Raw genomic sequence first — 23,065 nt, 5'->3', positions numbered from 1 at the left:
ACTGTGAACAGCAAAACCAAGATGGGAGGACACAGCTGGGCTGACATGACTTTGTGGTCCCATTCTCAAAGATCAGTGACCCTAGATGCTAAAAAGCTGCATATTGTACAACAAAGAGTAACATCAAAACAACATTCAGAAAAGCTGTATATGCCCCTGGGGCAAGGTGAGAGTGCTTAACCTGCTCTGACAACTTTTAACAAGCTTTAATTCAAAACACCGCAAACTTTCTAATTAGTGACTTGCTACCTTACATGGTTCCAGGATCTTGCAAAACAAGCACATGGATCCCTTGACTGAGGTTTGGGAAGGGTGTGCAAACAGGGCTCCTGTCTCCCACCTTCTGACACTACAACTGCATCTCCCTGATGATATCATCAAGATGTTAGGCAGAGCCAGGCAGGGCATCCAAAAGAAGAGCTCACAGCCCCCTCAGCCAAGTGACCCTCCCTGAGCCCTCAAGGTCCTGTGAGTTCTTGGCCCCAGTCTACTGCCTGACTCACTGCTTGGCAACTTCTCCTGCTTTCAGTACCCTCAAGCACACCAATCTCTCCCCCACCTCGATACTGTAGGAAGGCAAGTCCCTCTGGGTGAACGCTCCCCACTGTGCCTGCCCCCACCCCTAACACATCCCGCCATACGTGTATGAACATGTATTATATGAACATACTCTCTCCTTCTCCCTAAGCACTGCCCCCCTTCACTCCTTCTCTTCTTTTAGGCCTCAACTTAAATGTTAATTATCATCTCCTTAGAAAGGTCTTTGGTGAACCTTCACCTCCCTAGTTTCCTCTCCCAATCCCATTACTTTTTCAACCATACCGATTTATTTTCTTCATAGCATGGCCTCCAAATTTAACTACCTTTATCAATCCATCTGCCTATTTATCCCTCTGTGCATCTCTTCATCCTCTCTCCCGTCTCTTTCTCTCTTTTTCTTTATTTTTGGTTGGTGGGGGTCGGGGGAGCAGTGGGCAATGATATTTAATACCAGATGAAAAGTTGAAAGAACAAAGCAACTTGTTTGCTAGCGGCTAGAAATCATTAGTTTCTTCTAATACTTTTATTGTCACTAAAGTCTATTTGTATCACGGGAAAGCTAAAAACTATTACCTTGTTATAAAATAATAAAAACAAAACAAGGGATTATTAAATCATGGGTTCTTAAATCCATAAGCACATTCTCTTGATCATAGTAGATACTCCACAAATTCTTGTTGAAAAAAATGAACCTATGGTCTAAGAAATATCAATATTCAGAATTTAAAAAAATCAATCACCCTCACTATTAATAATTAATCACTTCTTTCCCGCAAGGGAAATTATAGATGATAAAAACTCATCTATGTATCTCTGTTTCTCTCTCCCCTGTCCCTGTCTTCTTTACTGTCCAGTTTCTCCACTCAGGGTTTGGGTGCTGTCTGTTTTATTTGCCATCCTCTCAGCACAGCACCGGAAACATGGCAGGTATTCGATCAACAGTCGTTAAATGAATGCAAGCTATGACCACCCAGGAAGAAGAGCAGGTGACTTCCGTTTAACCTCATCCTGTGCTTCAGAAGCCATGGCAGGAGGAGGATGGTGCCACCCACCCTCTTCCCACATGTGAGAGCAGCCAAAATAACCAGGTAACTAATGTTAAATGTAAAATGGCAGAGATGTCCTGCTGCAGTCTTCCAACACCTGTTAGGTTGTCAGCTTTCATAATTTGGGTCTTAAGAATGCATCACCAAAATGATCGCTGGAACCCATTAAAACTTAAAATAAGTTTTAAAATAATGATCTTCCCACCTCTCTGTAGTTGTTCACAAGATGCTTCTCAAAGCGAATGTAAGTACCAGAGGATCTTACCGACAATCCTCTAAGGTAGCTGGAGAATAGCTCACGATGGTCAGCACGTGCATTACTGCTTCCTGAAGAACTTAACTTTTTTGATTGTATATTATAGTTAAAACAAACTTAGGTGATAAGGTAGAAACAGCTTTGAATGGGGAGTGTAATGATATAGATTCCAGGATAAGCCCAGGGCTTGAGAGGCCATGTGGCTCTGAGCTCATAACAACCTCTCTTTCCAGGGTGCAGAGTGCCAAGGCAGTCTGGGCCAGGCCATTTCTAAGGCCTTAGAATAACTATATTACTGAGAACTCTGTGTAATTCTTCTAGGGCCAAACCGCTGCCATTTGGCTCTCAAACTAACATTTTTCCACAATTTCAAAAAGTGTCAGCTGAGCTCTCCTTAAATGGCACAACCACACCGTCGGGTTATAATCGTCTCTAATTGGTGCTCATGTGAACTGCAACTTTCCTAACCACTAAAGACCTGAAAAAAAAATTTCATTCCTCTCTAATAAGAAACATGTTAAAAGGCATTTTTCTGAAAGGAACACAAGCAGTAATCATTAAAATTCACCGTATTGTGTTAACATTCCTCAAAAGTAAAGACTCAAGCCTAAAGAATACACAAAAAACATGCTATTTTACATTTTCTTAATTGCATCAATTCCAATAAGAACTGGAATGTGATGAAAGTTGGTCTTAATGGCTTCTTTTTTCATCATGGAGACAAATTAGGAAACTATTACCACTTTCCTTTCATCCATCCATCCACCTGTCCCATCCCACCCCATCCCTAAACATTCCCAACCATCTGCTGCCCTTCTCTTTGGTTAGCATTAGTTTACAGGTAGTAGCTATTTTTGTTGATGCCTTACTAGTTCCCTCCACCCCCTCTCCCTCCCTCCCTGTCTCTCTTTCTTCCATTTGACCACATTCCCTGAGGGCAGATAATTTGGTTCTTATCTTTCTTTACATGAGGTGGGCATTGGGGAGGGGAAGAAGCTATCTTCCTCATACCTGGCACAATATAGGTTTTCTATATATTTTTAAAATTATGTATAAAGCATGGAGGACATCCAGTGGATGATACTATGTGTACCTTCAACTTAAAAAGAAAAAAGAAGTCAGGCCGGGAATGGTGGCTCATGCCAGCACTTTGGGAGGCCAAGGTGGGCAGATCACATGAGGCCAGGAGTTTGAGACCAGCTTGGCCAACATGGTGAAACTGAGTCTCTACTAAAAATTCAAAAATTAGCTGGGCGTGGTGGCATGTGCCTGTAATTCCAGCTATTTGGGAGTCTGAGGCATGAGAATCACTTGAACCCGGGAGGCAGAAGTTGTACTGGGCTGAGATAGTGCCATTGCACTCCAGCCTGGATGACACAGCCAGACTCTTTCTCAAAAAAAAAAAAAAAAAAAAAACCAAACCAAACCAAAACAAAAAAAAACAGGAAGCACCCACTACCTTCTGCTACAGCTTTTTGGGAGATATAAAAATAAATGTGGGCCTCTCACTTTGATTCTCAGGGAACTCTTCTCCTAAGAGGAGATGAGGAGATAAAGACCTGTTAGTATCACCTGGGGAGCTTATAGAGCAATTCCAGTGCTTGGGCTGCACACTACCATCTCTGTGCACACTCCCTCACCCCAACTCCACTAGCTACAGATTCTGATTTGTTCTGGGGCCAGAGCACTGGTAACTGTACAAAGCTCCCCAAATGATTCTAATAGATAGCCAGGGTTGAGAACAACCAAAATTTCTGAGAGAAACATCTCCTCTAGTTATTTAAAACTATTAGCAAAGTATATCTTTGGTCTTTCTTGAATTGTAGTCCTTGGATACATGCACAATCTCCATTAATTCACTGAAACATGTCGGACAACAAAGGTTATTCTCTTTTGTTCAGAAATCACCTAAAGACATTGCAACTATGAATATATTTAGTTCTTGACATGAGCTGTATCTTACATAAAAGTTCACTCTCCTTTATTTACTCTTAACATCATCTTTAAATTCTGCCTTTCCATTGAATTGGAAGATTATATAGACAGTTAGCTGTTAACTGTGGGTTGGAAAACATTTGGGATTTCATATTCCCTGGCCTTTCCCCGATATCTACTGAAGACCCTGAAAATATTCAATCATGAACTCTACAGTGAAGTTCCCATAGGAAGCTTAAAGTTTGACCAAGAAGTCATTAATAGCCAACACTTAAAAAAATTAATTTGAAATCTTTTCATGAATATTTTACAAACAAAACTCTAATTTGCTAAATTTTCTAATTTCACTTCAACAGGAATGAGTATGAGAACAAAAAATATGAGTTAACTAAACTATTGAAGTACTGGTAGCATTTAGCAGAATACTAATATTAATAATAGTATTATTATGTTATTGTTATTGGCTGAATTGTATATCCTCAAAATTCACCTGTGGCAGCCCTAAACCCCAGTACTACAGAAAGAGACTATTTGGAGATAGGGCCTTTAAAGATGTGATGGAGTTAAACGGAAGCCATTAGGATACCCATAGGCAGAAAGGCAATATTAGATTTTTATCTCACACCATGTACAAAAATCCACTCGAAATAGATTTAAGACTTAAACATTAAGACCTGAAACTGTAAACCTACTAGAAGAAAATGGAGGGGAAGAGCTCCATTACATTGGTCTGGGCAATAATTTTTTAGATATGACCCTGAAAGCATGGTCGACAAAATCAAGAATAGACAAACAAGATTACATAAAATGAAAAAGCTTCTGCACCACAAAGGAAACAATCAATAAAGTGAAGAGACAACTGATGGAATGGGAAAAATTTCATGTCTGCAAACCATACATCTGATAATGCATTAATATAAAAAACATAAGAAACTCAACTCAAAGGCAAGAAAACAACCCAATTTTTAAAATGGACAAAGGACCTGAACAGACATCTCTCAAAGGATGACATATGAATGGCCAACAGGTATGTGAAAAATGCTCACTAAACATCAGGGAAATGCTAACTGAAACCACAGTGAGGTATCACCTACCTCACACTTGTTAGAATGGCTATTATCAAAAAGATGAAAGATAAGTCTTGGAGAGGATGTGGAGAAAGGGGAACTCTTGCACACTGCTGGTGGGAATATAAGTTGGTACAGCCATTATGGAAAACAGCATGGAGTTTCCTCTAAAGGAATTGAAGTCAGTAGGTTGAAGAGATATCTGCACTCCCATGTTCATTGAGGAATTATTCACAATAGCCAGTAATCAACCTAAGTGTCCATCAACAGGTGAATGAATAAATAAAACGTGGTAACATATACACAATGAATACTATTCAGCCTTAAAACAGAAAGAAATCCTCCATGTTGTCATTTCCAACAACATGGAGGAAACTGGAGGACAGTACATTAAATAAAATAAGCCAGGCACAGAAAGACAAATACTGTATGATCTCACTTATATATGGAATCTTAAAAAACTGAACTCACAGAAGCAGAGAGCAGAAGGGTGGCTACAGAGCTGCAAGCTGGGGAGACCCTGGGTCAAAGGGTACAAAATTTCAGTTAGACAGAGATCTATCTATGATACAGTGACTGTACAACAGTGACTACAGTTGATAACAATGTATTGTATTCTTGAAAATCATTAAGAGTAGATTTTTAGGGCTCTTATCACAAAAACTAAGGATGTGAGGTAACTTATGTTAATTAGGTTGTTTAGCCATTCCACAATAGATATGCATTTCAAAACATTGTGGAGTATGTGAAAAACAGATACAATTTTGATCAACTAAATAATTAATTTTTACAAATAAGGCCATTAGAGTGATCCTTAAACCAATCTGACTAGTATCCTTATAAGAGAGGGAAATTTGGATGCAAAAAGAGACACCAAGTACACGTGCACAGAGGAAAGAGCATGGGAGGACACGGGGGAAAGGCCATCTGCAAGCCAAGGAGAGCAGCCTCAGGAGAAGCCAAACCTGTCGGCACCTTGATCTTGAACTTCCTGCCTCTGAAGATGTGAGAAAATACATTTATGTGTTTAAACTACCCAGACTGTGGTATTTAGTTATGATGGTCCTAGCAAAGTAATATAATTATTAATCAAATTATTAATACAAATATCACTATTATTATGTCCTACCAATACAATATGAAAGGCAAAACAATGTAACAATAAAGTACATAGACTGTGAAATGAAACCGACTGGGTTCCATCCAGTCTCAGCCCTACCCTTTATTAGCTATGGGACCTATGTCAGCCTCCCAGCCATGTCCACATGCATGTACACACACATATACAGGTCACTTACAATGCTGCTGGTATACATGCTATGACTCACTTAAATTCCTTGCCCCCAACTTCCCCTAACCTAACAGAGTGGTCTTAAAACCCAGATTTTTGCTTAGGATTGTCTTGGCTATACAGACTCTTTTTTGGTTCCATATGAAATTTAAAGTAGTTTTTTCTAATTATGTGAAGAAAGTCAATGGTAGCTTGATGGGAGTAGCAGTAAATCTATAAATTACTTTGGGCAGTATGGCCATTTTCACGATATTGATTCTTCCTATCCATGAGCATGGAATGTTTTTCCATTTGTTTGTGTCCTTTATTTCCTTGAGCAGTGGTTTGTAGTTCTCCTTGAAGAGGTCCTTCACATCCCTTGTAAGTTGTATTCCTAGATATTTTATTCTCTTTGTAGCAATTGTGAATGGGAGTTCACTCATGATTTGGCTATTATTGGTGTGTAGGAATGCTTGTGATTTTTGCACATTGATTTTTGTATCCTGAGACTTGGCTAAAGTTGCTTATCAGCTTAAGAAGCTTTTGAGCTGAGACAATGGGGTTTTCTGGATATAGGATCATGCCATCTGCAAACAGAGACAATTTGACTTCCTCTCTATTTGAATGCCCTTTATTTCTTTCTCTTGCCTGATTGCCCTAGCCAGAACTTACAATACTATGTTGAACAGGAGTGGTGAGAGAGGGCATCCTTGTCTTGTGTTGCTTTTCAAAGGGAAGTCTTCCAGCTTTTGCCCATTAAGTATGATATTGGCAGTGGGTTTGTCATATATGGCTCTTATTATTTGGAGGTATGTTTCTTCAATACCTAGTTTATTGAGAGTTGTTAACATGAAGGGATGCTGAATTTTATTGAAAGCCTTTTCTGCGTCTATTGAGATAATCATGTGGTTTTTGTCATTGGTTCTGTTTATGTGATGAATTATGTTTACTGATTCATGTATGTTGAACCAGCCTTGCATCCAGGGATGAAGCCAACTTGATCGTGATGAATAAGCTTTTGATGTGCTGCTGGATACATACATTTCAGAACTTGTTATTGGTCTATTCAGGGATTCGACTTCTTCCTGATTTAGTCTTGGGAGGGTATATTCCTGTGTCCAGGAATTTATCCATTTCTTCTAGATTCTCTAGTTTATTTGCTTGGAAGTATTTATAGTAGTCTCTGATAGTAGTCTGTATATCTGTGGGATCAGTGGTGATATCCCCTTTATCATTTTTTATTGTGTCTATTTGATTCTTCTCTCTTTTCTTCTTTGTTGGTCTGGCTAGTGGTCCATTTTGTTAATCTTTTCAAAAAACCAGCTCCTAAATTCATTAACTTTTTGAAGGGTTTTCATGTCTCTAACTCCTTCAGTTCTGCTCTGATCTTAGTAATTTCTTGTCTTCTGACTTCAAACTACACTACAAGGCTACAGTAACCAAAACAGCATGGTACTGATACCAAAACAGATATATAGACAAATGGAACAGAACAGAGGCCTCAGAAATAACACCACACATCTACAACCATCTGATCTTTGACAAACCTGACAAAAAAATTAACTCAAGATGGATTAAAGACTTAAACATAAGACCTAAAACCATAAAAACTCTAGAAGAAAATCTAGGCAATACCATTCAGAACACAGGCATGGGCAGAGACTTCATGACTAAAACACCAAAAGCAATGGCAACAAAAGCCACAATTGACAAACGGGATCTAATTAAACTAAAGAGCTTCTGCACAGCAAAAAAAACTATCATCAGAGTGAACAGGCAACCTACAGGATGGGAGAAAATTTTTGCAATCTATCCATCTGACAAAGGGCTAATATCCAGAGTCTATGAGGAACTTAAACAAATTTACAAGAAAAAACAACCACATCAAAAAGTGGGCGAAGGATATGACAGACACTTCTCGAAAGAAGACATTTATGTGGCCAACAAACATAGGAAAAAGAAAACTTATCACCGGTCATTAGAGAAATACAAATCAAAACCACAATGAGATACCGTCTCATGCCAGTTAAAATGGTGATCATTAAAATGTCAGTAAAAAACAGATGCTGGAGAGGATGTGGAGAAACAGGAACACTTTTACACTGTTGGTGGGAGTGTAAATTAGTTCAACCATTGTGGAAGACAGTGTGGTGATTCCTCAAGGATCTAGAACCAGAAATACCATTTGACTCAGCAATCCCATTACTGGGTATATACCCAAAGGATTATAAATCATTCTACTATAGACACATGCAGACGTATGTTTACTGCGGCACTACTCACAATAGCAAAGACTTGGAACCAACCCAAACGCCCAACAAGATAGGCTGGATAAAGAAAATGTGGCACATATACACCATGGAATACTATGTAGCCATAAAAAAGGATGAGTTCATGTCTGTTGCAGGGACATGGATGAAGCTGGAAACCATCATTTTCAGCAAACTAACACAGGAACAGAAAACCAAACACCATATGTTCTCACTCATAAGTGGGAGTTGAGCAATGAGAACACATGGACATAAGGAGAGGAACATCACACACCGGGGCCTGTCAGGGCGTGGGAGGCTAGGGGAGGGATACCATTAGGAGAAATACCTAATGAGAATGACAGGTTGATGGGTGCAGCAAACCACCATGGCACATGTATACCTATGTAACAAACCTGCACATTCTGCACATGTATCCCAGAACTTAAAGTATAATAAATAATAATAATAATAATCATCATCAGATTTGATCTTGTTTCCACTGTCCTCAGGATTAAACACAAAACCTTTAAACACATCATACTGAGCCCTTCACAACTTGATTCCTACTTATCTCTGCCCTCTGATAAATTGCAATCCTCCCCACAAATCTCCCCATGAAAAACACATTGTAACCACAACCAACCTAGTTCCTCCAACAGACTGTTTCCCTATTCCTGGGCTTTTATCTATTTTCTTTGCTCCCCTCACTCCTCTATGAAAATCCTTCACTAGGGTCTCATCATATTCAAGGGGAAACAAAAATCCATCAATAGGCCATGGCCAGGAACTCACTAATTCAAATTTGCCATCAATACCCAGATTGTCCAAAACTTAGACTTTAAACATTGATTTATACAACAAATACTCACTACCTAAGTATTCTGTCAATCTTTAAGCCAAATAAGGTGACAGAAAATATTATAATATCACTACAGCCACTCAGGAGGAAAATCTATGAATTCTGAGTTTAGAGTGAATGATATCCCATTTGTATACCTCTCTTTTCTGTTTGCTGTAGGTATAATTTTCACTGTATTTTTTTAAGTGTTAAGTAGTTGTCTATTCGTGTAACTGCAAACTGCAGAGAAAGACATGCTTTTCAGAACACAAGTCTCGGCATTTTTAAGGAGAGTGCTCCTGCGGTCTCATTATTCTGCCAGTTAATTGACAGGAAAGAACGTCCTGATTGCTTATTAACTCTGACAGTGTCCCCCTAGCCTGGTGGCAAGGTCTAAGAGACACAGAATGCACAGCAATTGTACAACCGCTGCTCCTCTAGGGGCACAGAGCCTCAGGTTCAAGCAGCTACAAAACAGCAGATGTTTTTATTTTCGTTTTAAAAAATCCTATCTACAATAGAGTAGAATTTGGTAGTAGGTTATTTTCTCCTTAGAGTAATAAGATGAACCACACTGCTGATTAAGTATTATTTGCTTGGGCCAAAACATCCTGCACAGCCATTGCATATGGAAGTCATCCTTGGTTTAGATTGAATCTGCCAAAATGACAACTGATTTAAGAGGCACTCCGTGGTCTTTCACTTCCCCCTGTCGCTACCACCAGCAAGACTATACTGAGCAAAGGCATAACAGAAACAAGCTGTCAACACAGGCCAATGGCCTGTCAACAATGGCCACTTGGATCCCTTCCTCAGAGCACACAGAGAAATCCAGAAGTCCACTGCACAGGTGGGCCTACAGACCAAGAAGCACTGTTTATGTGGTTTTGTAATATATAAAACTTTAAAATAACAATGAGCAAATAATGAAGGCTACCAAAGGGGGATGAAATGCAGCATAACCTGACAAATGTCACAATCTCAAAGTTATATGCAAAATAGGCCTTACTAGGCCTGCGTTATGTAAGTCAGGGACTTATTTCCCTCCTCTCCAAAAAGCATGCTCTAGACAATAGTAAATTACTTGAGGTTTAAAATTTATCTTTGTCATAGCACAGTGTGCCAAAAGAAGGGCCTTACTAACCCCCAGAGACCCAGCTTATTTAAAGACACAATGAAGAGAGTAGGTGTTCTATATAGATGTCACTTCTAGAGTACACTTATTAAACACTATCTCCTGTAGTGTCCATGGGCTAGCTACATTTTATTTTAGCATCACGCTAGCCAGAAGCAAGTGGTTCCCTTTTAGACTCATTGAGTTGAAAATTAAAAACTACTGGGCTTTGGATTGTTCTGGTTTGATCTGTAAAGAATCCCGATGCAATGATTCAAGAGTCAACTCATATCATGATTTGTTTCACCTGTCTCCTATGACTGCACACTCAGGCCATCTGTAATTTTTCCAAAGCAAATAATTAGAGTCTAATTTTAATCAGTTTAATATTTATAGTAATCTTTATAACTTTGCACAATTTGGGCCAGGTATCTATTAAGGAGATCTTTGGTCCTCTGATTGAGATTCATGAAGATACACAAATATGTGACTCTCACATCTGGCTCTCCATAACTAAGTACAACACGATTATAGTTTTGAATCACTGGAGAACTGCCATGAGATGACACTAGACCACCTTGAGGCTGTTTGTGACTGTATAATAAATGGAAACCAACATATGACTCTTGGTTTTTCTCACCAGCAACACAACACAATATAATGGATGGGAGAATGGGTATAACTGTAAGATTGTTTAAGAGAGGCAGAGCGGACAACAGTGGAAATTCTCATGTGAATAATTCCCACTAATAAGTAACTGGAGTAATGGGAAATAGCTCAACATAAAATTGTGATGTCTTAAGGCACACTTTATTCTTTTCTATTATGAATCATTTCTTTTCTAAAAGGAAAACTATTAATGACAAATTAAGTTCTATTTAAATTAACAATGCAAATATCCTTAATTCAAATGTCACTAATATTTAAAAATTAAAAAAAATCCAAACCAAACAAAAAAAACTTAGCTAAACATATATGAATAGATAAAGACAAAAGTAAGATAACTGTCATTGCTATCTCTGTAAATAATGCAGTCTTTTTAATTTAGCAAAGAATTATCAATAGTGGCCACACATACCTCTGAGTTTTCAGTTTTCTGAATTCAAGATGATCACAACGGCTGGGCACGGTGGCTCACGCCTGTAATCCCAGCACTTTGGGAGGCCGAGGAGGGTGGATCATGAGGTCAGGAGATCAAGACCATCCTGGTTAACACGGTGAAATCCTGTCTCTACTAAAAATACAAAAAATTAGCCGGGTGTGGTGGTGGGCACCTGTAGTCCCAGCTACTCAGGACGCTGAGGCAGGGAGAATGGCATGAACCCGGGAAACGGAGCTTGCAGTGAGCCGAGATCATGCCACTGCACTCCAGCCTGGGTGACAGAACGAGACTCTGTCTCAAAAAAAAAAAAAAAAAAAAAAAAGAAGATGATCACGACAGCCAATCTAACTCCAAGAATACAAACATCCTCCAGCTAAGTTACATGGGCCAATTATATGGCAGGCTACAGACTTACAAGAAAACCATATTAATCTCTACTTAGTTAACTGACAATTCAGTAGCAGCCTAGATATACTTTTTCTGAGGAGGCTACAATATTGTATAACGTAAAAAGTGTCCCAACTAGGAATAGAGACATCTGGCCCTCTAATCTGATATTTACCACTTAGAATGTGACCCAGAAAAAGTCATTTGATTTCTCTGTGCCTCTGCCTCACAATCTAAAACAATGAAAATAATTTAAAATATTTATTTTATAGGGTTCTGCGTGGGTATGTGAATCTTCTCAGCATAGTCATTACCACCTAATACTCATTAACCTGGAAGGAATTTCACCAAAATATTTACAGTGCTTTCCTCTAGGTGCCTGTGTTATGGGTATGTGCATGGATATAACCCAAATGCAAAGTGGCTTTTCTATGTTTGGTGAAATTATAGATTACTTTTTTGACTTCTTGCTGGTTTGTATTTTCCATAGTGTGTAAATATTACTTTCAAAATCAAAACAAATGCTAGACAACATCTAAAAGACCAGAATAGATGAGCTCAAGTACCATTTTCATCTCTCTCAGGCTCTCAGCATGGTCCACCTTGGGACTACTTGGAATTCAGGTGGGATTTCTAGAAAAGTCAATTCCCATAGCAAAACAAAACCTGAACTGCACGCTCATCACAGCACGCATATAACAAGTGTTAACACACATATATCAGAACTGTTTCTCACACTTCATCACCTACTTGTCTCCTACACCTCCAAAGGCCAGGTGGACTTGCCCCTGCCAGCAGGAAAAGGGCTGAGAGTCCATTTGCAGTCAAGCCCAGAAGGCTGAAGGCCGATGGAGAAGTGCACTTGAGGTTCAGCTCTAGGGAGACTCATGGGAGCCCTAGAAAATGTGAGTCCAGGCCGGTCGGGGTGGCTCACGCCTGTAATCCCAGCACTTTGGGAGGCTGAGGCGGGTGGATCACCTGAGATCAGGAGTTTGAGACCAGTCTGGCCAACAGAAACCCCATCTCTACTAAAAACAAACAAACAAACAACAAACAAACAAACAACAACAAAAAAGCTTTGCTGGGCATGGTGGTGCATGCCTGTAATCCCAGCTACTAGGTGGGCTGAGGCAGGAGGATTGCTTGAACCTGAGAGGCGGAGGTTGCAGTGAGCCGAGATCATGCCAGTGCACTCCAGCCTGGGCAATAGAGCGAGATTCCATCTCAAAAAAAAAAAAAAAAAAAAAGGAAAAAGAAAATGTGAGTCTAATCTAGCACTTTCCAGAGAGGTTCTGACTCCCAGGCTGCCCACAGACCAACCTAGGGAACCAACCTACTTCACATCTGTATTCCTAGGGCAGGACACTGTCAATAGTAATCCTGGCCACAGTTAATGGGCCAGTATACTGTGACAGAGAATTAAGCCTCTTGTTTTCTCTGTTTCCTGATCTGAAACCAACGTGTCATATATGATGACCTCTAAGTTTGCTTTCAGTGCTAGCATATTACAGTTCTATTTGAAAACGGTACTGCCTATCTCACTCTCCATCATCTATCTACTTTAGAAACAATTTGAATTACTTTTTAATTAAAATTTTTAATGAATTATAATAATCATATATAATTGTGGGCATATAATCATGTCATGAGATAGACACACACACATACAAGCAAATAAATTAAGCAAATGATCATAGTAATATATCCCTTCCCAAGACTTAAATGGCAGTTATACACCTAATATTTTTAACAACGTGGCTCTTTATAAATACCAAAAGAGACAATTCATAATTGAAGATATAAATATTAAGACAAAGCCTTTTAAAATGTTACAGACAGGTTTGATGCGTACAATTAGATAGTTTCTTTTGGTGTGCAGAAGCTCTTTTAGATCCTTTTTTCAAGTGTCACTTTTGTTGCAATTGCTTTTGGCATCTTCATCATGAAATCTTTGCCCGTAACTACGTCCTGAATGGTATTGCCTGAGGTATTGCACCAGCCTGATCGAATCCCAACAATTGCCTAGGTTTTCCTCTAGGGTTTTTACAGTTTTTGGTTTTACATTTAAGTCTTTGATCCATCTTGAGCTGATTTTTGTATAAGGTGTAGGGAAGGGGTCCAGCTTTAGTCTTCCACATATGGCTAACCAGTTCTCCCAGCACCATTTATTAAATAGGGAATCCTTTCCCTATTGCTTTTGTCAGTTTTGTCAAAGATCAGATAGTTGTAGGTGTACACAGTCTTATTTCTGGGTTCTCTATTCTGTTCCATTGGTCTATGTGTCTATTCTTGTGCCACTACCATACTGTTTTGGTTACTGTGGCCCTGTAGCATAGTTTGAAGTTGGGTAGTGTGATGCCACCAGCCTTGTTCTTTTTGCTTAGGATTGCCTTGGCTATTTGGGCTCTTTTTTGGCTCCATATGAATTTTAAAGTAATTTTTTTCTAGTTCTGTGAGAAATGTCAATGGTAGTTTAATGGGAATAGCATTGAATCTATAAATTGCTTTGGGAAGTGTGACCATTTTCATGATATTGATTCTTTCTATCTATGAGCATGGAATGCTTTTCCATTTGTTTGTGTCCTCTCTGATTTATTTGAGCAATGGTTTCTGGTTCTCCTTGTGGAGGTCCTTCACTTCCCTTGTTAGCTGTACTCCTCGGCATCTGCAGCAACTGTGAATGGGAGTTCATTCGTGATTTGGCTCTCAGCTTGTCTGTTGTTGGTGTATAGGAATCCTAGCAATTTGTGCACATTGATTTTGTATCCTGAGACTTTGCTGAAGTTGCTTATCAGCTTAAGAAGCTTTTGGGCTGAGACGACGGAGTTTTCTGGATATAGGATCATGTCATCTGCAAACAAAGATAGTTTGACTTCCTCTCTTCCTAAATACCTTTTATTGCTTTCTCTTGTTCCATTGCCCTGGCCAGAACTTCCAACACTATGTTGAATAGGAGTGGTGAGAGAGGGCTTCCTTGTCTTGTGCCAGTTTTCAAAGTGAATGCTTCCAGCTTTTGCCCATTCAGTATGATATTGGCTGTGGGTCTGTAATATATGGCTCTTATTATTTGGAGGTATGTTTCTTCAATACCTAGTTTATTGACAGTTTTTAACATGAAGGGATGTTGAATTTTATTGAAAGCCTTTTCTGCATCTATTGAGATAATCAAGTGATTTTTGTCTTTAGTTCTGTTTGTGTGATGAATTATGTTTATTGATTTGCAAATGTTGAACCAGCCTTGCATCCAGAGATGAAGCCTACTTGATCCTGATGGATAAGCTTTTTGATGTGCTGCTGGATTTGGTTTGCCAGTCATTTTGTTGAGGATTTTTGCATTGATGTTCATCAAAGATATTGGCCTAAAATTTTCCTTTTTTGTTGTATCTCTGCCAGGTTTTGGTATCAGGATGATGCTGGACTCATAGAATGAGTTAGCAAGGAGTCCGTTTTTTTTTTCTTTCATTTTTTTGTAATAGTTTCAATAGGAATGGTACCAGCTCTTCTTTGTACCTCTGATAGAATTCGGCTGTGAATCCGTCTGGTCCTGGGCTTTTTGTGGTTGGTAGGCTATTTATTACTGCTTCAATTTCAGAACTTGTTATTGGTCTCTTCAGGGATTCAATTTCTTCCTGCTTCAGTCTTGGAAGGGTGTATGTACATGAATTTATCCATTTCTCCTAGATTTTCCAATTTACTTGCATAGAGGTATTTATAATATTCTCTGATTATTGTTTGTACTTCTGTGGGGTCAGTGGCAATATCCCCCTTATCATTTCTGATTCTGCACAGCAAAAGAAACTATCAAGAAAGTGAACCAACTACAGAAGGGAAGAAAATTTTTACAAACTATGCATCTGATAAAGGTCTAATATCCAGCATCTATAAGGAACTTAAACAAATTTACAAGAAAAAAACAACCCCATTAAAAAGTGGGCAAAGGACATGAAAAGACATTTTTCGAAAGAAGACATACATGTGGTGAAAAATCTATGAAAAAAACCTCAACATCACTGATCATTAGATAAATGCAAATCAAAACCACGAGATACCATCTCACATCAGTCAGAATGGCTATTACTAAAAAGTAAAAAAATAACAGCTGCTGGCGAGATTGTGGAGAAAAAGGAATGCTTTTACACTGTTGGTGGGAATGTAAATTAGTTCAGCCATGGTGGAAGACACTGAGGTGATTCCTCAAAGACCTAGAAACAGAAATACCATTCAACCCAGCAATCCCATTACTGGGTATACACCCATAGGAATATAAATTGTCCTATTATAAAAACACATGCACGTGTATGTTCACTGCAGCACTATTCACAATAGGAAAGACATGGTATCAACCCAAATGCCCATCAATGATAGACTGGCTAAAGAAAATGTGGTACATATACACCATGTAATACTTATGCAGCCACAAAAAAACCGAAATGATGTCTTGTGCAAGGACATGAGTGAAGCTGGAGGCCATTATCCTTAGCAAACTAACGCAGGAAGAGAAAACTTAATACCGCATGTTCTCACTTATAAGTGAGAGATAAATGATGAGAACACATGGACACATGGAGATGAATAATGCACAATGGTGCCTATTGGAGGGTGGAGGGCAAGAGGAAGAAGAGGACCAGGAAAAATAACTAGTGGATTATAGGCTTAATAGCTGGGTGGTAAAATAATCTGTACAACAAACCTCCATGACACACGTTTACATATTTAACAAACCTGCATTTCCTGCACATGTACCCCTGAACTTAAAGTTAAAAAAAGAAAGGAATTAGAAAGGCTCAAATTAAAAGAGAACAAAATTTTATTCACTGAAAATATCAACTATTGAGTTTATAAAACAAAGTCTAGTGTCTGCAGCTCAAAAAGCGGGTACTATTTTATTTTTTAGTACAGATACATAGTATAAAAACTTGTTCACACCCTCAAGTTTTGTTGAATGAGAACATAAGATTGATTGCTATTGTAAAGTACTGTCTGATGTATCTTTTCCAAATTAATACATTTTTATAAAAATCACAAGAGTTTGTGAATCAGGCCTAGAAAGTAAGTTTTCTTCAATTATATGCGATCTCATTAAATACAGAATATACACATCAAAAACTTCTGAGGCTAAAAATTATATGAATAACTTGAGTATCTAAATCATTGTATTATAATCAACTTCGTTTTCTGTAAATTCTTTCATAACTTAGGGAATCATGGTTGCTGAAGTAGAGAATGTCACATATTGATAAGTAAAGCAATGACCTCACTTGAAGTCAAAAGTTACTATATCTCTTTCCTAAATCTAATATATTGCTTAGCTTAACTGAAATAGGTCATTTAAATCGCTTGTCGTTTGGCAGAAAGAAGAATATTTTTACCTTGATAGTAATGAACAAGATTTATTCATTTCTATAGCCTACAGTACTTAACCGCCTAAAATGCTGACACATATGAAGGGCTCAAATAAGGTTCTGTTGAGTAGCAGAATGAATGACGGTACTGAGCAACATCATGAGTATGCAAAGAAATATTTCTGAAATCATTAAGATTTGGTAGCCCAAAACGTAGTCTCCATCAGTTGTGGGGGATATGGATAGAATTAATTCATTACAGTTTTCTTTATGCTTTTATTGTTAAATCGTCTCATCAGCATCCAAATAATGCCTTTCAATAAATGATTATTATGGGGGTAGGTGGCAGAGAAAAGATTACATATAAATTAATTCACAGATAACTATTAAGGTCAGTTTCCCAAACATTTAAATTCCATGTATCTCTCTCTCTCTTTTTTAAAGCAATGGCTGGGCTTCAGTTAATATTTTAAATTATTGAACCTAATTTCATAGATTTGAAAAAGTATAGGTAGATATAAGTACAATCTAAGATATAAGTACAATTTTATAGCACTGTAAATGTAGATATAACCACAATCTAGATATAAGCACAATCTGTTGTAAAATTTCACATCTAGATACATTCTCAAATATCAAACTTTTATTCACTGAAATGAAAACCTTCAATACATACAGCAGCAAGTAAGAATCAGTAATCTAAAGCAAGTGTTGTTTTGCATTGAAATTGCTTTTAGACAATCTGGCAGATGGTACTTTTTTATTACATAGAAAGTTTTCCTGGGGGAGAACACACCAAATTACTTCTTTAAAAAAAGAAGTTAAGTGGTCACACAGAATTAGTCGTACATCTCTGTCCTGGCTATAATGTTTCTGCTATGCCAAGCAAGGCAGCAGTGAAAATTTGCATACATTAAAAATTGCCAATTGCATTATGCCTGCACTGGGCCAATAAAAGCTCATATAATCACGCAACTGAATAAGGTACTACCATCTAATACATGTGTTTATCAAGTTAGATCTGCTTTGTATAGCTGTTTGAATTTATCTTTCAGAGATCTTTCATCTGTAAGCCCTGAGACCTGTATGTCAAAAACTCACATTCCTGACATCTCCCAAAACTCCCATCTCTTTTTAGCTATGTTCTCCTCAGAATCATGGAACTGGAAGAGACTCTGAAGCATAACCAATTCGATTCCTTCATTATAAAAAAATAAAAATAAAACTGAGATCTGATCAGATTCAGTGACTCAGAGCACAAATAAAGTTAGTTAATGGTTACGCTAGGAATGAAACTCAGGTCACTGAAATTCCCATCGTTTTTTCTTTGTAACACATCATCAAAGATGAAAAGAACATCAACATAATTTATCCAATTTTTTACAAAAATTGCCATACAGTAAGACAAATAAATGTTACTTTTACATACCTTGATGTTGCATCAGAAAAAAGAAAAATGTACAACTTAATTAAAAAAATTATCTCCCCTTTTTAACTTAAAGCGTATCTCAATTGGTCCCTATGAATATATGATTGCTCATAAACAGGATTCAAAGGGATCATTAAATGCTCTGTTAACAAAGCACTACATATTAATTTGAAATCTAAATATTTTTTCTAATATGGCTTTCCCGGTTTTTACATCTAGAGACTAAGAAACAAAGCAGCAATCAGTTTCATTCTCAAGCCAAGATTTTTGTAGTATATTCCACCATAGTTTCATATATGCTACCTAGCAACCTCAACTGTGTAGTGCAGAGCTGGGGGTGACAATTCTGCTTGATTTTTTCACAAGACAGCCAAAGTGTGATTGTGGCCATTTGCCTTTCAGAAGAATCTAAGAAAAGAAGCACAAGTTACTCCACATGTCAGTAAGGATTTCCGGCTTCAACCAGTACCCATGCTGCACGCTGGCAGATAGAAATTGAAAAGGACAGAGCTTTGTACCCAGCATCAACTTAACCTGGTGGCAGGCTATTTAAAAAAAAAAAGAAAAGAAAAAGGCACAAATTATGCATGGAGGGATGTGGGGTTGGGGGAGAAAAAAAATGCAATGAGCTAATGTTCCTACTTGGCATCTGCCTTTTGACTCAAAGAAAAACATGGCTCCTTTCCAAAATTTTTCTATTACTGTGGTATCAGCTGCCTCTTGGATTCATTTATAAAAGCTGAGACTGCCAACAGAACAAGACAAGATTTTTGTTAGTAGTAGTAAATGTTCAAGCCCCTTGAAATAATATAAATTTCAATATTTCTTCTACAAAGGCAACTTAGGCATTATTATTCCTGGCATGATCTTTAGGACTTGTAATTATGGCCAGGTACTACTATGAAATACGATAATAGCAAATTCTGAGGTTAAAAGTTGCTAGCTACCTTGATTTTTCAATGTACCCTTACAATTTATTTAACTAAAGAAAAGTTTGAGAGGACAGTCATGCATCACTTAACCACAGGGATATGTTCTGAAAAAATGTGTCATTAGGCAATTTTGTCATTGTGCAGTCATTATAAAGTGTAGTTACACAAACCTACATGGCATAGCCTACTACACATGTAGGCTATATGGTATAGCCTATTGCTCCTAGGCTACAAACCTCTATAGCATGTTTCTGTGGTGAATACCATAAGCAAGTGTAATGCAATGGTAAGTATTTGTGTATCTAAACATAGAAAAGGTATAATAAAAATATAGTTTTATAACGTTATGGGACCACTGTCACATATGTGGTCTGTTGCTGAGCGAAACATTATGTAATGCATGACTATAAATAGTACTGGATGTTTCTCTTGGGTACTGGCATTCTTTCTATCAAATGAGCTTGTTAGTGGGTCTTTTCAAAACTCAGTATTATTGGTAACTATCACATTAACTCCTTAGTCTAAAACCTTGGAATCCAAGAGAGATTTACCCAGACTTTTAAAAAGAAACTATAGTTTCTATCTATTTCATGATGGAAAAATCCTCTTTGTGTAAGAAAACAAAATTGGTAAATAGTATGCAAGAAATGATAATTCAAACCCCAGTGAAGAATAAGGAATGCTCCTAGCTTCCTCTTGGGATGTAGAAAGCTGGAAAGGGCATCACTTTCATCCTTATAAAAAACATAAATGCTACATAATCCTTAAATTAACTTGTTTTTTTTAATTGGGCAGCCTCCCAAGCCAGAGTAGGCTCAGAGAGACTACCTAATAACTTTTCTTGAACCCATCAAAGACCTGAGGTAGTAGATCAGCCAACTAAACAAATATAAATCTAAAATGACACATGAGCACTTCCTCACCTAGGACAGTCTCTGCTGGACACCAGTGAAAAAATTTCGGCCAAATTGTAAGAAGATTGGTAAAGGCTGACTATAAGCCAGCAAGGGAACCCAGAATCCCCGGAGGGCTATGATATAAAGAAATTCACACCCACTTTCAGGTTTTCTCAGAACCTCATCTGGTCTCACAAGAGAGACTGGGGAGAGTCTAGAGAAAGCATCCTTTATCACTATGGTACAGTCCTGTGGGAAAAGAACAGCACCCACTCCAGGAAATGTATGAAAGGCTGCCCAGATCCTTCTCCCCTAGATACCCTATGGAAAAATGCCTTAAATGCCTGAAAGAAGAGCAAAAACCACTGGAGGGTTTGGATGTGCCCCCAACTAAATCTCATCTTGAATTGTAATCCTCATAATCCCCACACGGAGGTAATTAGATCACAGGGGCGGTTTCTTCCATGCTGTTCTCGTGATAGTGAGTGAGGTCTCCTGAGATCTGATGGTTTTATAAGCCTCTGGCATTTCCCCTGCTTGCACTTACTCTGTCCTGCCACCCTGCGAAGAAGGTGCCTGCTTCTCCTTTGCCTTCCACCATGATTGTAAGCTTCTTGAGGCCTCCCCAGCAATGTGGAACTGTGAGTCAATTAAACCTCTTTTCTTTATAAATTACTCTGTCTCAGGTATTTCTTCACAGCAGTGTGAGAACGGACTAGTAGAACCACCATTTCCCTTGGGGAGCTAGTGAAAACATATGGCAACTTTAAGAAGGGAAAAGGAAGAAAAACAAAACATACCCTCTAAATCCAGGGGAGGGGCAAGAACACTGAGAAGGCCATACTGCCAGACCCAGGGGCACAGTAACTGCTTAAGACTAAGGCTTAATCAGGACATACCCATAACTTGCCTCTCACCACCAGACTACAAAGCATAGAGCAACAAGTAATTGCACTATACTACCGGGAGAGGGACAAGGGAGTGTAAGGAGAACCTATCCGAGTCACAGCACAAAACGAGGACCTGAAACTGAAGTTCAAGCAGGTACCGAGAAAAACCCTCTGGTAAATCATGCCCATCCTTAAAATAAGGTGATGGTAAAGGAATTTGAAGTCTTTGATGTGTCCAGAGTAACTATTGCAACAATAGGTATTCAGTATTACTCATAATTATCACATGTAATTCAAAATACTAACAGAATTCATTAAATCGAGGAGACAATCAGTAGGGATACAGAAGACCTAGAAAAAAACTATCAGCTAAGTTCATCTAAATAACATTTAAATAGAACATTCTATCCAACAACAGCAGAATACACATTCTTTTCAGGTGCACATGGCATTTTTACCAGGATGAAGTGTAATACAGCACAACCAGGTGAGATTTATCCTGGGAATGCAAACCCGCTTTGGCTTTGAAAATCAAAGTAATATAGTATGCTAATAAAAAAGAATAAGTATATAATCGTCTCAACAGATAGAGAAAATATTTTTAAAATAGCAAACCTCATCCTACAAAAAAACATAAAATACTTAGGTATAAATCTAAGAAAACATATGGAGGATCTGCATGTTCGAAACTATAAAACACTGGTCAAAGAAATCAAAGAAGACCTAAGTACATGGAGAAATATACCATATTCATGGATTGAAAAACTCATTGTTGTTAAGATGTTAATTTTCCCAAAACTGATCTATAAAGTCAAAATCTTGGGATTTTTTTTTCAGTAGATATCAACAAGCTTCTTCTGAAATTGATGCAGAAAGGCAAAAGATCTAGAATACCCAAAGTAATTTTTAAAAAGAACTAAGAGGATCCATGCTATCTGATTCCAGGATTGATTATACAGCAAAAGAAATCAAATCATTTAGTATTGGTGAAGGACAGATTTCCACATAGATCAATGAAAAAAATATAGAAAGTCCAGAAATAGATTTTCAATTTTTTTTATTTCAATAGCTTTAGGGGTATAAGTAATTTTTAGTTACATGGATGAATTGTATAGTGGTGAAGTCTGAGATTTCAGTGCACTCATCACCCGAGTAGTGTACATTGTATCCAATATGTAGGCTTTTTAATCTCTCACCCCTTTCTCACCCTTTCCCCTTCTGAGTCTCAAAAGTCTGTTAAACCACTCTGTATGTCTTTGCATACTCATAGTTTAGCTCCCACTTATAAGTGAGAACATATGGTATTTGGTTTTCTATTCCTGAGTTATTAATACTTAGAATATTGGCCTCCAGCAGCCCCATCTAAGTTGCTGCAAAAGACATTATTTCATTCTTTTTTATGGCTGAGTAGCATTCCATGGTGTATATATATCACATTTTCTTTACTCATTGGTTGATGGACACTTGTTTCCGTATCTTTGCAACTGTTAACTATGCTGCAATAAACATATGCATGCAGGTGTACATAATGACTTCTTTTGATATAATGACTTTTCCTTTGAGTAGATAATCAGTAGTGGGAATGCTGAATCAAATGGAAGATCTACATTTAGTTCTTTGAAGAATCTCCGTACTGTTTTCCATAGAGGTAACTAATTTACATTCCTACCATCAGTGTATAAGCATTCCCTTTTCCCCACATTCACACTAACATCTATTGCTTTTTGACTTTTTAGTAATGGCCATTCCAGTTGGGGTAAGGTATTATC

General features: G+C 38.0%; 1 protein-coding gene across 9 annotated transcripts in view; it reads right to left on the bottom strand.

Moving 5' to 3' along the window:
- Positions 1–23,065, bottom strand: part of RHBDD1 (rhomboid domain containing 1) — a 194,741-nt gene that overhangs the window by 43,853 nt on the left and 127,823 nt on the right. For 2 of the 9 annotated variants that reach the window (XR_008546715.2, XR_010149904.1), the window contains exon 7: positions 11,397–11,552. The exons of 6 other annotated variants lie outside the window; for them this stretch is intronic. The gene's annotated coding sequence lies outside the window, so the exon portion shown is untranslated. The remainder of the gene's footprint in view (positions 1–11,396; positions 11,553–23,065) is intronic. One more of the 9 variants, XR_008546716.2, reaches the window with a different exon arrangement.

The sequence above is a fragment of the Pan troglodytes genome, chromosome 13 (assembly GCF_028858775.2).
Source record: "Pan troglodytes isolate AG18354 chromosome 13, NHGRI_mPanTro3-v2.0_pri, whole genome shotgun sequence".
In the NCBI taxonomy this organism is placed as follows: Eukaryota; Metazoa; Chordata; class Mammalia; order Primates; family Hominidae; genus Pan; species Pan troglodytes.
The sequence above is the reverse complement of the archived record's forward strand: the minus strand, read 5'-3'. Positions and strand labels throughout refer to the sequence as shown.